An 11,097-nucleotide genomic window follows, 5' to 3' on the forward strand; every position below is an offset into this window, starting at 1 on the left:
GACGCAGTGTTCCCTTCGTAACTATCAGTTTGCATTTGCATAGCCGTTATTCCTCTCCAAAAGAGGCTAAAAGTATTTAGCCAACTTTCATCGTCACGGACCTCACATGCTACTCCATGTCCATGAGGAAAGTGCAAGAGGTCAGCCATATCATTGAAATTAAACTTATACTCATCATTAAACATACAAATTTAATTAGTGTCATTAAAACTTCTAGATTCTGGGATGGTAGTAACGATCCTGTTCAGGATTTCTGCCTCTATACTTTGATCCACACAGCGCTCCTCTTCGGAGTGAATCTCCCACGAAGTCTCCCACGTTTTTATATTCTCTCGGACTAAAGATGCTTCCTCTCTCAGAGCAACCATACCGCGGTCTGCTTCTCCTGGTGAAGAAGAAACTAATTTAAATAGCGGTTGATCAGAAGCCAGCATATTTGAAAACCTTTTGGCCATTCCTAAGAATGCCTTTTCATGAGTAGATAGATCAGTACGCTGTTTAATTTCATCAACTAATCGGTGGAATCGTTTAATATTTTTCTCCGAAGACAAAAGAACATCAAATATACATGACTAACAGTATTAATGTAGAACCATCTTTCGATTTCGATAATATCCTTTCATCCATCATAGAAACATGAAATGATTGCAATATTAGAAACATGAAATGAAAAATGACCATACACGAACCTAACATATAAAAATATAAATATGCATTAATAAGAGGCCTAATGGCCTATTTAACAGTACAAAAGTAAACAGAATAATTGCAATAAACTAAAATTCTTGGCTAAAAGCCCTAAGTTTATTCCATGTTTCCGATAATTGGCCTTTTTTTTCTCCAACTATATCCTGTTGTAGCAGGGTTCTTCAACGGAGGAGGGATTGAAGGATTGAAGGAGAGACAGAGAGATTGAAGGATTGTGGTTCTTCTACGGCAAAAGGATTAACGGAATACGGATTGAAGGATTATGGATCTAGTGGATTAGGGATTTTCTCGTTTCCTTTTTGTGTGAAATATTTGGGAAGAAAAACAAAAATTTAAGATATAAAAAATAAAAGATTATAATATGTTACAATGTTGGAACCTTTAACATAAGATGTCGTTGATTTTGCTTGTCATGGTTCAGACAAATATAGAGGCAAATGCTACTAGTGAGATCAAGTGAAAAACGCAACTGGAACTATTTTAATTAGTTTCTCACTAGTGGCTATTAGTACAAAACACGCATAAAAAAATATTTCAATTGCTAACAAATAATCCCTATTCACTTACCTTGCAATCATGTTTCAGAGTCATCAATCCTTTAGACTTATCTGAAATCGTCAAAGTATCAGTGACATCAAATATATAATTGCTACAATATAAATTTTTTTACTCTTTATTTTGTTAATTACAAAATAAATAATTTTTTTTTGACAATTACAAAATAAATAAATTAAAACATAAAGTTAAAGAAAAAAATATTTAAACAATAATATTACGTTTTTTATTTAATTTAAACCAAGTATTTAATATTATGTTATTTATCTATACATAATCTATACTATATATAAAGGGAAGAGTGTGACTTTGGTGTAGCCTTTTTTAAAAAATACAATAATACCCTTAGTGGTTTTTTTTTTCTTCAACCACTTATTAACTTCTAAAACTTCCCTAAAAAAACCTTCCAAAACCACATATCTTCTTCCTATTTCTTCAAACAATATTTGTATTTATTTATGTTTTTTTTCTCAATTTTTTTAAAATTAAATATTTATCAACCATTTTACAGTGTAATATTTCGACATCAAAAGAGCGGACAGACGGGCACAGGAGTGCACATCTGGACGCTAGTAATAATAATATTATAAAGGGAATAGTTAAATTTTGGTGTAGCCTTTTTTTAAAAATACAATAATATCCTTGGTGGTTTTTTCCCCCCAAAATTTTTAACTTCCAAAACCAACAATTTATTAGTAAAAAAAACCCAACCATTTATATTTATTTGATCTGTTCATTTGGTTTACATGTCATCTCCATATTTCTTAAACAAATATTTGTATTCATTTATAATTTCTTTTGTCAATTTTTTAAAATTAAATATTTTTTGACCACTCTATATCACTTAAATATAATATTTCAACATCAAAAAAGCGAACAGACGGGCACGAGAGTACACGTCTGGACGCTAGTATATATAATTAGAATGAAATTTTTGTTTGAAAAAATGAAACCTTTTTTAAAAAAATTGTGATGCATGAAATTTATAATATAATTGCCTTTAAAAATAATTTTAAATTGAAACAATATGAAGCATTAATATAAACAGTAAGTTAGTAGCATAATAAAAACAGTAAGTTAGTGCTGGGTTAAAAAACCCAACACAAAATTGTACTTAACATATTTAAATATGTTCAAAGAGATCTACAAACATTTCATCATTTCTTCCAACTAGGGCTAAATCTCTCAACTGCTTTCCTTGCCCTTAACGACCTTCTAACAGGTAGAGTCACTGAAGGCTGAACATCATTCACAGGAGCATCATTCACAGGAGCATAAATCGCCGGAGGAGCATCATCATTCACGACGGGAGAAGCATCATCATTCACGGGAGCATCTTTCACGGGCGCTGAAGGCTGAGCATCATTCACGGGCGAAGAAGGCTGGGAGGATGCATCATCATTTATGAGTTGAAGCACTATGCATGTTAATGATGATGCATCCTCCCAGCCTTCTTCGCCCGTGAATGATGCTCAGCCTTCAGCGCCCGTGAAAGATGCTCCCGTGAATGATGATGCTTCTCCCGTCGTGAATGATGATGCTCCTCCGGCGATTTATGCTCCTGTGAATGATGCTCCTGTGAATGATGCTCAGCCTTCAGTGACTCTACCTGTTAGAACCTCCACCAAGGCAGCGGACGTTTTAGCTTCCTCTTTGATATCTCTGTCCATCGGTGATGTGGCGGAGGATATTGTTGAACCTGGTTCTGTGAAGGAGAATGTTGTTGAGCGAACTGCTATGGTGGAGGTTGATGTTGACCATACTGCTGAGTATGATGTGGCGGGGGACGTTTTAGCTTCCTCTTTGATATCTCCGTCCATTGGTGATGCATCTGCTGTGCCTCCACATCAACCTAAGGATGGTGAGGTGGCGGAGGATGTTGAACCTGATGCTGTGAAGGAGAATGTTGTTGAGCGAACTGCTATGGTGGAGAATGATGTTGAGCATACTGCTGAGTATGATGTTAAGGATGATGATGTGGTGGAGGAAGTTGTTGAACCTGGTGCTGTGAAGGAGAATGTTGTTGAACCTAAATACGAGAGACCGAAGCGGAATCCAAAACCTGTCATCCGGCTTCCTTTTGATGAAACGTATATCAACCCGAGAAAGAATACGGGCAGAAGTGCGGGCGAGAGAGGCAGAGGTAGAAGTGCGGGCGAGAGAGGCAGAGGTAGAGGTAGAAGACTCGCCCGCACTTCTGCCCGTATTCTTTCTCGGGTTGATATACGTTTCATCAAAAGGAAGCCGGATGACAGGTTTTGGATTCCGCTTCGGTCTCTCGTATTTAGGTTCAACAACATTCTCCTTCACAGCACCAGGTTCAACAACTTCCTCCACCACATCATCATCCTTAACATCATACTCAGCAGTATGCTCAACATCATTCTCCACCATAGCAGTTCGCTCAACAACATTCTCCTTCACAGCACCAGGTTCAACATCCTCCGCCACCTCACCATCCTTAGGTTGATGTGGAGGCACAGCAGATGCATCACCAATGGACGGAGATATCAAAGAGGAAGCTAAAACGTCCCCCGCCACATCATACTCAGCAGTATGGTCAACATCAACCTCCACCATAGCAGTTCGCTCAACAACATTCTCCTTCACAGAACCAGGTTCAACAACATCCTCCGCCACATCACCGATGGACAGAGATATCAAAGAGGAAGCTAAAACGTCCGCTGCCTTGGTGGAGGTTCTAACAGGTAGAGTCACTGAAGGATGAGCATCATTCACAGGAGCATCATTCACAGGAGCATAAATCGCCGGAGGAGCATCATCATTCACGACGGGAGAAGCATCATCATTCACGGGAGCATCTTTCACGGGCGCTGAAGGCTGAGCATCATTCACGGGCGAAGAAGGCTGGGAGGATGCATCATCATTTATGAGTTGAAGCACTTTGCATGTTAATGATGATGCATCCTCCCAGCCTTCTTCGCCCGTGAATGATGCTCAGCCTTCAGCGCCCGTGAAAGATGCTCCCGTGAATGATGATGCTTCTCCCGTCGTGAATGATGATGCTCCTCCGGCGATTTATGCTCCTGTGAATGATGCTCCTGTGAATGATGTTCAGCCTTCAGTGACTCTACCTGTTAGAAGGTCGTTAAGGGCAAGGAAAGCAGTTGAGAGATTTAGCCCTAGTTGGAAGAAATGATGAAATGTTTGTAGATCTCTTTGAACATATTTAAATATGTTAAGTACAATTTTGTGTTGGGGTTTTTAACCCAGCACTAACTTACTGTTTTTATTATGCTACTAACTTACTGTTTATATTAATGCTTCATATTGTTTCAATTTAAAATTATTTTTAAAGGCAATTATATTATAAATTTCATGCATCACAGTTTTTTTAAAAAAGGTTTCATTTTTTCAAACAAAAATTTCATTCTAATTATATATACTAGCGTCCAGACGTGTACTCTCGTGTCCGTCTGTCCGCTTTTTTGATGTTGAAATATTATAGTTAAGTGATATAGAGTGGTCAAAAAATATTTAATTTTAAAAAATTGACAAAAGAAATTATAAATGAATACAAATATTTGTTTAAGAAATATGGAGATGACATGTAAACCAAATGAACAGATCAAATAAATATAAATGGTTGGGTTTTTTTTACTAATAAATTGTTGGTTTTGGAAGTTAAAAATTTTGGGGGGAAAAAACCACCAAGGATATTATTGTATTTTTAAAAAAAGGCTACACCAAAATTTAACTATTCCCTTTATAATATTATTATTACTAGCGTCCAGATGTGCACTCCTGTGCCCGTCTGTCCGCTCTTTTGATGTCGAAATATTACACTGTAAAATGGTTGATAAATATTTAATTTTAAAAAAATTGAGAAAAAAAACATAAATACAAATAATGTTTGAAGAAATAGGAAGAAGATATGTGGTTTTGGAAGGTTTTTTTAGGGAAGTTTTAGAAGTTAATAAGTGGTTGAAGAAAAAAAAAACCACTAAGGGTATTATTGTATTTTTTAAAAAAGGCTACACCAAAGTCACACTCTTCCCTTTATATATAGTATAGAAGTATAGATTATGTATAGATAAATAACATAATATTAAATACTTGGTTTAAATTAAATAAAAAACGTAATATTATTGTTTAAATATTTTTTTCTTTAACTTTATGTAGAATATTACAGGTTTTGGATTCCGCTTCGGTCTCTCGTATTTAGGTTCAACAACATTCTCCTTCACAGCACCAGGTTCAACAACTTCCTCCACCACATCATCATCCTTAACATCATATTAATCTCTTCTACCTCTACCTCTGCCTCTCTCGCCCGCACTTCTACCTCTGCCTCTCTCGCCCGCACTTCTACCTCTGCCTCTCTCGCCCGCACTTCTGCCCGTATTCTTTCTCGGGTTGATATACGTTTCATCAAAAGGAAGCCGGATGACAGGTTTTGGATTCCGCTTCGGTCTCTCGTATTTAGGTTCAACAACATTCTCCTTCACAGCACCAGGTTCGACAACTTCCTCCACCACATCATCATCCTTAACATCATACTCAGCAGTACGCTCAACATCATTCTCCACCATAGCAGTTCGCTCAACAACATTCTCCTTCACAGCACCAGGTTCAACATCCTCCGCCACCTCACCATCCTTAGGTTGATGTGGAGGCACAGCAGATGCATCACCAATGGACGGAGATATCAAAGAGGAAGCTAAAACGTCCCCCGCCACATCATACTCAGCAGTATGGTCAACATCAACCTCCACCATAGCAGTTCGCTCAACAACATTCTCCTTCACAGAACCAGGTTCAACAACATCCTCCGCCACATCACCGATGGACAGAGATATCAAAGAGGAAGCTAAAACGTCCGCTGCCTTGGTGGAGGTTCTAACAGGTAGAGTCACTGAAGGCTGAGCATCATTCACAGGAGCATCATTCACAGGAGCATAAATCGCCGGAGGAGCATCATCATTCACGACGGGAGAAGCATCATCATTCACGGGAGCATCTTTCACGGGCGCTGAAGGCTGAGCATCATTCACGGGCGAAGAAGGCTGGGAGGATGCATCATCATTTATGAGTTGAAGCACTATGCATGTTAATGATGATGCATCCTCCCAGCCTTCTTCGCCCGTGAATGATGCTCAGCCTTCAGCGCCCGTGAAAGATGCTCCCGTGAATGATGATGCTTCTCCCGTCGTGAATGATGATGCTCCTCCGGCGATTTATGCTCCTGTGAATGATGCTCCTGTGAATGATGTTCAGCCTTCAGTGACTCTACCTGTTAGAAGGTCGTTAAGGGCAAGGAAAGCAGTTGAGAGATTTAGCCCTAGTTGGAAGAAATGATGAAATGTTTGTAGATCTCTTTGAACATATTTAAATATGTTAAGTACAATTTTGTGTTGGGGTTTTTAACCCAGCACTAACTTACTGTTTTTATTATGCTACTAACTTACTGTTTATATTAATGCTTCATATTGTTTCAATTTAAAATTATTTTTAAAGGCAATTATATTATAAATTTCATGCATCACAGTTTTTTTAAAAAAGGTTTCATTTTTTCAAACAAAAATTTCATTCTAATTATATATACTAGCGTCCAGACGTGTACTCTCGTGTCCGTCTGTCCGCTTTTTTGATGTTGAAATATTATATTTAAGTGATATAGAGTGGTCAAAAAATATTTAATTTTAAAAAATTGACAAAAGAAATTATAAATGAATACAAATATTTGTTTAAGAAATATGGAGATGACATGTAAACCAAATGAACAGATCAAATAAATATAAATGGTTGGGTTTTTTTTACTAATAAATTGTTGGTTTTGGAAGTTAAAAATTTTGGGGGGAAAAAACCACCAAGGATATTATTGTATTTTTAAAAAAGGCTACACCAAAATTTAACTATTCCCTTTATAATATTATATTACTAGCGTCCAGATGTGCACTCCTGTGCCCGTCTGTCTGCTCTTTTGATGTCGAAATATTACACTATAAAATGGTTGATAAATATTTAATTTTAAAAAAATTGAGAAAAAAAACATAAATAAATACAAATATTGTTTGAAGAAATAGGAAGAAGATATGTGGTTTTGGAAGGTTTTTTTAGGGAAGTTTTAGAAGTTAATAAGTGGTTGAAGAAAAAAAAAACCACTAAGGGTATTATTGTATTTTTTAAAAAAGGCTACACCAAAGTCACACTCTTCCCTTTATATATAGTATAGAAGTATAGATTATGTATAGATAAATAACATAATATTAAATACTTGGTTTAAATTAAATAAAAAACGTAATATTATTGTTTAAATATTTTTTTCTTTAACTTTATGTAGAATATTACAGGTTTTGGATTCCGCTTCGGTCTCTCGTATTTAGGTTCAACAACATTCTCCTTCACAGCACCAGGTTCAACAACTTCCTCCACCACATCATCATCCTTAACATCATATTAATCTCTTCTACCTCTACCTCTGCCTCTCTCGCACGCACTTCTACCTCTGCCTCTCTCGCCCGCACTTCTACCTCTGCCTCTCTCGCCCGCACTTCTGCCCGTATTCTTTCCCGGGTTGATATACGTTTCATCAAAAGGAAGCCGGATGACAGGTTTTGGATTCCGCTTCGGTCTCTCGTATTTAGGTTCAACAACATTCTCCTTCACAGCACCAGGTTCGACAACTTCCTCCACCACATCATCATCCTTAACATCATACTCAGCAGTACGCTCAACATCATTCTCCACCATAGCAGTTCGCTCAACAACATTCTCCTTCACAGCACCAGGTTCAACATCCTCCGCCACCTCACCATCCTTAGGTTGATGTGGAGGCACAGCAGATGCATCACCAATGGACGGAGATATCAAAGAGGAAGCTAAAACGTCCCCCGCCACATCATACTCAGCAGTTAATGATGATGCATCCTCCCAGCCTTCTTCGCCCGTGAATGATGCTCAGCCTTCAGCGCCCGTGAAAGATGCTCCCGTGAATGATGATGCTTCTCCCGTCGTGAATGATGATGCACTACTAGAAAAAGTTCAAATACCGACGGAATTTAGAGACGGAATTTGTTTCTTTGATAGTGGCAGCTTGAGATCCCAATCCAAATATGTGTCCCTTCTTGTTAATGCCTCCAACAACTTCCATGTATATACTATCATCAGATTGTTGGTTACTACCCTTACCTATTTGAGAATTTCTCTCAAACAATTTAGTTTGGTAACTTTCCTAAAAAATTGTAACTATAAGTATATTATTTACATTGCTAAAAGTTATAACTTAAACAAGATTAGTTTATACTTATAGCTATCAGAGCTTGTTCTTTGTTAAACCACTCATTTGATTTTTCCTTTGGTTTATGCATTCTCTGATAAACCTCAAAACAGGTTGGCTCTCTATTCAATTTCATCCTCTAAAACAATAACCAACATAAATTTAGTATAATCTACTTAAATTGAAATTCACTAAAGCAGATTTACTATAATCCATTGGTCCGTTTATTCTTTTATTTTGTCTTCATCAATCCATTCACCTTTATCTTTACCGCTACGAACCTTGAACAAAGCATTTTTCAGGGCCAATGTTTCCCTAGCTACTATATTAAAGCTAGTAAATAGCAAAACATTCACATTGATACCATACAAACTAGTAAAATTGTAAAAGATTAGAAGAGTAAGAGGTGGAATTTGAAGACATACCTTACTAGCAAGCTTCTCCAACTTCTCTCACTTAGCTTTCTACAATATAAAAAATAAGTGATCATCACATATGGAACCAGCAAGCACAAACCACTACTAATGTGGACAAAATCATCTAACATAATTTATTAAAAGACCACTAATCCAAAGCATGAGAAATGCCAAGGGTGGAAAGGAAACGATACAAACAAAAGGGAGGAGTTAGTAGTTGAGCTTAACACAAGCCAACCACCAAACCAAGCAAACACAGAAAAAGTAAAAAGCATCTCTAATAATACAAGAAGGTAAGAAGCACCAAAAGACTAGTCCCAAACAACACCAAAACCAGCTTCTAAAAACTGCACAAAGCTACCACCAGAACCAGGGAAGAAAAAAATCAAAAGCGCAGCCCAGGGGACTAAAAAACACACAGCAGAGGCCAATAGGACAGAGAGGAAAACCAGCCACCTTCACCGAGGATCAACACAACAGCCAGGCCTTAAAACTCAACTCTTACAAATCTCAATTATACCTTAAAAATCCCAAAAAACTTCAAAAAACAAATTAATATAAGTAATTCACAAGCACGATCTTCAAATTCAAAACCATGACATGAACCTAATTAAACAAGTGAGTTTTCACTTAATCTCACAAATAAGTAATTCTAAACATAATTAAACAGAACTGGTTTTATAATTAGATTAGAACACAAATAAGCTCACACGCAACAAAACTACAAATAACCCAAAATATTCTATTTATGCCAAAGGGTCAAATTTGAAATCTCTTTCTTTACCAGGGAAATCAAAACCTTTTTCATGGTATCAGTGCCATTCTAACTTCTAAGATCATAAAGCTTAAATAAAGTTCCATCAACTATGAATGCCATCCAAAATATATGCATATATAGCCCTACAGCAAATTCAAAACCATTGATATTATTGTTTTGCATAAACTTTATTGAGGGCATGATTTTGAAAGGAAAATGTAATGAATCATTGATTTATAGAATTTTGAACATTTTAAGATCGACTCAAGTAATTGAATGGTGAGCGTAGGGCACACTTCATTCATTCAACATGTTTGCGGCAGTATCATCAAATTTTACACAGCCATGTAACAAGGTAAGGATTAAGATTTTGAATTCAAATCATAACTCACTTTAATTTCGTAGTAGAGGGATGGATGGGAGGAGTACGGTGTGACAACGGCGAGTCCTTGGAATTGATGGCCTGCAAAACAGGCCACTAAACAACAACAATTAAGAGAATGCAGGAAAGTTTTAACATATATATATATATCTCCATTGTTATAAAAAAGACACAAAAACCTCTGAATATGGAAATTTATCAAGATAACTTATTGGGGGTAATTTTTAATTAGGGTTTTCTAGTATTTTCTACCATAGGCAAGAAAAAATGCAGAAAATTGTAGAAATCTAAGAGAAGAAGGGTTAACAAGGAAAACATCACAAAATAGAAAAACCTAAGAGAAACCATTACCGAAACGTGACCTCTGATGAATCGTGGATGGAGGAGACGAATCGTGGAGGCGGAGACGAACAGAGATGAAACGGCAGGAGGAAACCGCAGGGTGCGTGAAACGTGACCTCTGTTTTTGTTTTTGTTTGATTAAAATAAAAACCTTATCATAAAAAAATATTAAATAAAATTATAATTCCGTGAATTTTTTTGGCGGATAGTGAAAAAAGCAGTGAAAAAATTGGCGTAAACTTTTTGGAGGGATGACACAAAAAATAAATTTTCAATGTTCTTTAGTTAGAAAGAGATTAATTTAGAGACGGATTACTTCTGTCTCTGACAAATGTTTGACTATTTTAATTTTAAGTTAACTAATCAGAGACGAATATAGAGACAGAAAATATTAGACACGACTAAAATCCGTCTCAAATTTTCGTCTCTAACTATTTATTTCAATTATAATTATAAAGATAATAAAATAGAGACGGATTTAGACACAAAATTTTATTGACACAGAAATTTCTGTCTCTAAAATCCGTGACTAATACATATATTTGAATTTCGGTCTCTAACATCTTTTTTTTGTCTCTAATTCCATCTCTATTAGAGAAGAAACAAATTCCGTCTCTAAATTCCGTCGGTATTTGAACTTTTTCTAGTAGTGCATCATCATTCACGACGGGAGAAGCATCATCATTCACGGGAGCAT

The 11,097-nt window shown here is 36.5% G+C and overlaps 1 long non-coding RNA gene across 1 annotated transcript; it reads right to left on the reverse strand.

Moving 5' to 3' along the window:
- Positions 1 to 8,534: 8,534 nt before the first annotated feature.
- LOC123921283 lies at positions 8,535 to 10,595 on the reverse strand. Its single transcript, XR_006814013.1, has 4 exons — positions 10,410 to 10,595; positions 10,069 to 10,154; positions 8,929 to 8,967; positions 8,535 to 8,784 (listed from the first exon to the last, which is right to left on the reverse strand). It is a non-coding gene; the product is annotated as an uncharacterized LOC123921283 (long non-coding RNA).
- Positions 10,596 to 11,097: the final 502 nt, after the last annotated feature.

This window comes from Trifolium pratense, linkage group LG4, assembly GCF_020283565.1.
Source record: "Trifolium pratense cultivar HEN17-A07 linkage group LG4, ARS_RC_1.1, whole genome shotgun sequence".
In the NCBI taxonomy this organism is placed as follows: Eukaryota; Viridiplantae; Streptophyta; class Magnoliopsida; order Fabales; family Fabaceae; genus Trifolium; species Trifolium pratense.